A 6,983-nucleotide genomic window follows, 5' to 3' on the forward strand; every position below is an offset into this window, starting at 1 on the left:
TGGGATGAATAATCGGTGTTCTCCAAGGGGCGTGTCCGATGTAACTAAGGGTGTGGCTTAAAACAACCCACCTTAAATATATGCTGAGCATAATGTTCCGCCCCACTGGTATTTTGCTGTTTCTATCATTGTATCCAGTAACATTAGACCCACAACAAGCCAGGACTATTGGTTTTGTCAATGGATGTTTGTTGCATAAAATAAATAAAATACCAGCAACTATGTCTTTGTTTTATATAATAATAAAAATGCTTCAACTCTCATTCGGCAAGAGACGTAGAGTCAACTGAGACTCTCTGGACGAGGCCAGGGTCCTAGAACCCAAAATCTAGAGGTGGAACAATAGAGTTTCAATTGAAATCCGGAAGAAATAGCAGGCTGGGAGAGTTGAGCCTGACAACCCTGAAATCAAGCCCAGAATTAGGGCTGTAGAGAGCAGACAGGCAGCAGCCCATGCACGTCCTCCTCTGACAGCCCCACTAAGAGGATGCCTGTGGATCGCACCCTGATGCTAGCCACGAGCCGGGCAGGGGACGGCCTGATGCAGATCGACCACTTCTCTAAGTTTTCTCCCTCCCCACTCTCCATGAAGCAATTCCTGGACTTCGGATCTAGCAATGCCTGTGAAAAGACCTTCTTTGCATTCCTGCGCCAGGAGCTCCCAGTGCGCCCTGCCAACATCATGAAAGAGATTACCTTGCTACCAGATTGACTGCTGGGAACCCCTTCCGTTCAGCTGGTGCAGAGCTGGTATGTTCAGAGTTTGTTGGACATCCTGGAGTTTCTTCATAAGAGTCCAGAGGACCAGAGCACCCTTGAACAGTTCACAAATGCCCTCATCACCATCAGGAACCGGCACAATGATGTGGTCCCAACTATGGCCCAGGGGGTCATTGAGTACAAGGTAGCCGTCGGCATTCACCCAGTGACAAATTAGAATGTGCAATACTTTACAGACTGCTTTTACCTGAGCCGCATCTCTATCCACATGCTGTTCAACGAGTTCACTTTGATTTTTGATGCAACGACAAACCCTGCACATCCTAAACACACTGGAAGCATCAATCAGTACTGTGATGGAAGGGTATGCCCAGATGTGGGCCCCTTGCTAACTCTCCCACTGGATAGAAGATAGCCTGGCTGATTAGGATTATGAATCCAAAACCGGTCCCATGATGCTTGTTTTCGGTCCAGGGAAGACATGGCTTGGCAGTTCAGGCTGCACTGTTCCCCTGAGACACTGGGTCAGACCGATTTGCATATGGCTATGTCTGAACTGGGGTGGTGGAGTGAGCTAAGGAATGGTGATGGATTAAACCCAGATCAGTTGACTTGGGGTGAGTGTTTGATTTGCTCAAGCACTCTGTCCATCATCCCCTTTGGTATCGCTTTATTCGCCCTGAGTTGGCAGAGTATGCCCAGACGTGGGTCCCTTGCTCACCACTGGATTCAAGATAGCCTGGCTGATGAGGATTATGAATACGAAACCGGTCCCATGACGCTTGTTTCTGGTCCAGGGAAGACATGGCTTGGCAGTTTGGGCTGGACTGTTCCCATGAGGCACAGGGTCAGACTGATTTTCATATGGCCATGTCTGAACTAGGGTGGTGGTGTGATGGCTATGTCTGAACTGGGGTGGTGGAGTGAGCTAAAGAATGATGATGGATTAAACCCAGATCAGTTTACTTGGGGTGAGTGTTTGAATTGCTCAAGCACTCCGTCCATCATCCCCTTTGGTATCGCTTTGTTTGCCCTGAGTTGGCAGGGTATGCCCAGACGTGGGTCCCTTGCTCACTCTACCACTGGATTCAAGATAGCCTGGCTGATGAGGATTATGAATCCGAAACCGGACCCATGATGCTTATTTCTGGTCCAGGGAAGACATGGCTTGGCAGTTTGGGCTGGACTGTTCCCATGAGGCACAGGGTCAGACTGATTTGCATATGGCCATGTCTGAACTGCGGTAGTGGTGTGAGCTAAAGAATGATGATGGATTAAACCCAGATCAGTTGACTGGGGGTGAGTGTTGATTTTGTAATTTTTCTTATTATGGAACATGTCATTGCATATTGAATATATACGATTGCAGACATTTTTGTGTTAACAGATCTCCCTGTATGCATCTCCTTATATGTATCATCCTCAACCCAAAAAAATGATAAACCTGAAATTTGTATATATATTTCTCAATATGAAAATCCCCCTGTATATTTGAAATTGTTTGTAATGATTGTATTTGTATAAATATTGAATGTTGCAAAGCAATTCAAATGTGTATGAACATTAGTTAACAAACTTTTTTATATGCACATTCTTATAGCCTTGAAGAAGTCTTGTGGAGACGAAATGAGCCGCGTCACCAATGGTGGTTATGATTTTGTACTGTATTTTAAATGAATGATCATCTATGAAATATCAAATAAAGAAGACAAGTATTTTCACAAAAAACTGGAGCTTCTTATATTTTCTTTGGGGGATTGTTTTCTTTGATCTTGAACAACCTTAACTTTTAGAATCACTAATTTTGGGACACTTTTTGTGACTAGTAAATTCATGGGTATGTGCTGAGCCTTTCTGAATCTTGTGTTTTTGGGTATCCAAAAGTTGAGGGAACTGCGAAGGTCAGGTTCCCAGCTCTTGCACTACCACTTCGCTCAACTCTATAGAAGTATATATGTACCAGTGCAGGTCTTGAGTGTCCTGACCTTTTCCTATTGTTTGTTGTGTGCATGCATTTGGGTTAGAGTGCCAGTATATATATGAGCATGCATATTTGCATTTGAGACTGTGGGGATGTGTGTGTTTGTGTGTGTGTTAAAACAAGTGGGTAAGTCAGTCAGAGAGTGCGAATGAGTGATTCAGGATGAGAGTGAGTGCAAGAACTAAGTGAAAATGAATGAGTGCAACGGAGTGCTAATGAGAGAACAAGTGTAAGTGGATGTAAGTCAACCTGTGTTGTTATGCTTGCAAATACTCTGCTGAACCTAGCTTGCTTCTTGGCGTATAAAATCACCCTTGGCAAAATGTTGACACTAGCATACTGGAGACAGTACTTGCATATGGGATACATTCAGTAAAATGCTATTGCTGGCAGACAGTAGGTATATGTTGGCCCAGGGCTTCCTTCTTGGACTCTACCAAGGCATTTGACTCTGTAGAATCGCCATATTTACTAACTGGTGGTGGAGAGTGAGGACATGGGACATGGGTAGAGCTATGCTGAAACTCTGGCTCAAAAGCTAAAATCCAAATTAATAACCAATTGCCAGAAATCCAAGTCGGGGTTGACCTATGTTTTAAGTTCTTTTTGCTCTGGTGTGAGGCCTCTCGCCAGTATTATGAGGGAACACCACTATCACATGGTATAAAATTTGGTGCTCAGAAAACCTTTGGATCAATATATGTGAATTACATCTTGCTTTTAGCTCAAGATCTAGAGCGGAATCAAAGTCTCATTATTTAGGAATAAACTACTTTGATAGGTGGTCTGGCCTGACCATAAACTGGTCCAAGTCCATACTGACACCATCATTGAGGGGTACAACACATCCTGAGCTAATATCTGAATCAAATTGTAAATTTGAGCCAATACTGTACCTGGGCATCCAATACCGCTGGGATCTGGATATGGTTCTTAGCGACAATTATGACAAATGCATGACCACTATGGCCTCCCTGGTGGAGTCATGGATTTGGCTGCCATTATCAGTGAGAGGAAGGACAGCACTTATGCAAAGGGTGCTTCTTCCTAAGCTAATGTACAGTAGTATTATCAGCTTTTTGCTAAGTCTGTTTGTAATAGAAAGTTACCATTGGCGCTGTAATGTTAACTATTTAATATTCATGGCCATCATACTGTACTAGGCAGGTTTACTTTAGAATGTGTTGGCAGTTCCTGTGATGTGCTTGGCTGTGGGTGTCAAAGGGTCTGTGGCCGAATAAACTTGAGCTACAATCAAGTTCCATGTGTTTCCTGCTGTTAATTAACAACATCTACTTCTTCCAGAATGTCCCAATTCCGCTTACCAGAGGCTTTTCCGACCTACTTGGGTCACTATTGGTCAAACTTGAGTGAGCAGGCTGCCAACCCAGAGGTGCACAGAATAAAATGCAGCTAACCTATAAGAAAGGAGGCTACGCAGCTCCAAACCAAACTTTGAAATGTACTATCTTCTTTCCCATGCTCAATTTGTTCACCACTGGTTTCACAATATCAGACCGTTTCCCCATCGAGAGCCAGAAGCAAGCCTGGCTACCCCAGTCATATTAACAAGCATTGACATAGGCGTTGGGTATCGCCTTTGGGACCTTATAAGTGTTTAGCAATGCCACAGTTGATTTTGTTGCACCAAGGATATTGTGCTGCATCACTAAATACTTATAAGGTCCCAAAAGCAAGATCTATTGGCTATGCCAATGCTTGTTTTGCATGGTTCTAATCACAATCAAGTTTCGCACAGTCACCAATGAAGCATGGAATGTCACGCATAAACAATGGTATGGTCACACATAAGCAATCTGAAACTTGTCAGCTATGAGTACCCTCGTTTACAGTGGTGAGTCGGGCTGTTTTGGATTTCACCTGTTTAGTCTGGCTGAAAGTTTCCCACTACAAAACAGAACTATCTGTGATTAGCAACAGAATCCACAAAAGTCCCACATCTCGCTTTCTCCCCAATGGTATTCAGCAATGTCAATATCCAACTCCCCCCATATCATCATTTGTGGGTCCTGGAATAAATATTCTCAATTTCCATTACTCATAAAAAGATATCATTGTTCTGTCGGTACTCGCTGGCTTACATGTCACATTTGTCTTTGTGGTGTGCTTGCAGCGTTCATTCTCTGCATGGAGGTCTTGTTTGGACACAACAAGACGGAGAAAACGAAAATCAAATTTAAGCCAAACATAGGAATTTAGAAATTAAGGGCCATATGTATCAAGCTATTTAGCATTCGCAAAGGCCGAAATTCTGCGAATTTCGGCCTTTGCGAATGCTAAATACCTAAATGGTATGTATGAAACATTTTTGCATCAAAATAAGGAATCGCAAAAATTGCTATTCCTTATTTTGCGATTGCATTTAAGGAATCGCAAATTTTGCGATTCCTTAAATGCAATGTATCAAAGAAAAAAAATGCAAAAAATGCCATTAAGGAATCGCAAATTACCACCAACTACTAGTTGGTGGTAAGTTGCTAAATCTTTTATTAATGCTTTTTTCAAACAAACCAAAGGTGCCATATGACGCCCATACATGCCCTTAGGGCATGTATGTGCGCCATATGCCCCCAAATGTCTTTTTCAGGGGTGCAGCAGGGTGTTCTTGAGACACCCTTGCAACCTTGAAGAAATTCCTAATTTGCGATTAGCTAATTGCTAATCGCAAATTGCACCTTCATTCCTACGGGCCTCCTGGCTGATGGAAATGAATGGGTAATTTGCGATTAGCAATTTGCTAATCGCAAATTAGGAATGGTAAAGAATCGCTATTTAATAGCGATTTTGTACATACATACTGTTTTGCGAATTCCAAATAGCGATTACTTAAAATTTGCTATTTGGAATTCGCTAAACGGTAGTATGATACATATGGCCCTAAGTTTTTCTGCGTTTTTAAAGGTGCTTGTTGTCTTTATCTAGGCGGGCCATGTTTAGGATTTTCCTTTACAGGACTTTGGGCTTGTTGTTGGAGTGGAGTCCGCAATCCTCTCCACAGCGCATGTGCCTAGTTTCTCTTTCGTCTGCAAACAGAGCCAGCATGGGGATAGGAAGAGCTCAGGTGAGTGGGCTCTCTGAAGGAACACGGGTGAGGGAACGGGTGTTGTGAATGCGGAACAGGGACGGTTGGTAGGAAAACTGGCCGTGGATGGGCGCAAATGGTGGAGGGGCTGTTTATGGGAACGGAGGACTGTGGACATGGAGCCTTGTAGCTGGGGTGTGGTAACAAAAGGACGTGGGCAAGGAACTGTTTTTTTTTTCATAGGAATAGGTTTTGTGGAACAGTTGACTTAAATGCAGAAAGAAATAGAACGACTTTGGCCGAGGGAAGAGGTATGCATATTTTGGGAAGATGTTTGATTTTGTGTGTTATTGGAGCCGGGTGATAGAAATTATCTGGGGACCATAAAGATGCCAATTTGGCAGTTGTGTAAAGAGTTGGTTTTGTTTTACTGCTGGTTAAAAAAAAAAAGTAAAACGTAATCGCACTGATTACTTATAAACACACTTGCCTAAAACATTTCACCGTTTAAACAACGGAAGATGGTAATAAAAACGCATCTACATTTAATTATTATCTATTTAATTGATTGAAAACACAATGCACACCGGAGTTTAAAGTTAATGTATAGAATTTTAAACGGGTAACTCACTGTAAATAACGGATGTTTTTAACTGTTAGGTTCTGAGTGACAAGAAGTAGGCAAAGTGCATGCGCAAACAGGAGTTGTGTGCTCACACACGAAAGTGAAAGAGATCAGCAACAGAACATTGGAGAGGCGAGCGAGGTGCGCACGCTTGTGCGCGTAATAGCAAGCTGGTGGCCGGCAAAAGCCTTCGGTAGCACTTGAAAAACCCGCTTACTAAATGTCTCGCCGGACCAGCGCATGCGCTGGCTCTAGCAAGACCTAAAAACTGCCCGGTTGCAAAAAAACATATAGTCCTTAATATGAGATACACAGAGCACACTGCAACATCTTGGCATAGTATAGGCTGGCAGCATTGGTTGGGACAAAGGAAATGTCCCTCCCTGCATCCCTTTGATTGACAATGCCCGAATGAAGATTATTATTAATGGGATTAATCAGACTACTAAACAGTAGCAGCTGGGACTGCTGGGGGGAGGGGCTCTTCATTAACAAGACATTTAAAACCCTCTCAGAATACTGGAACGGATCTTTGTGTACGTCTGCGGATGTTTTGAAATATCAGCGACTGTCACACGATAGGAGAGATATTCCAGGTTTGCCAGGGAAGCCTC

General features: G+C 43.1%; 1 pseudogene; it reads left to right on the forward strand.

Moving 5' to 3' along the window:
- Positions 1–487: 487 nt before the first annotated feature.
- Positions 488–1,135, forward strand: LOC147717794 (pyruvate dehydrogenase (acetyl-transferring) kinase isozyme 2, mitochondrial pseudogene; annotated as a pseudogene).
- Positions 1,136–6,983: the final 5,848 nt, after the last annotated feature.

Source organism: Lissotriton vulgaris, chromosome 5 (assembly GCF_964263255.1).
Source record: "Lissotriton vulgaris chromosome 5, aLisVul1.2, whole genome shotgun sequence".
Classification (NCBI taxonomy): Eukaryota; Metazoa; Chordata; class Amphibia; order Caudata; family Salamandridae; genus Lissotriton; species Lissotriton vulgaris.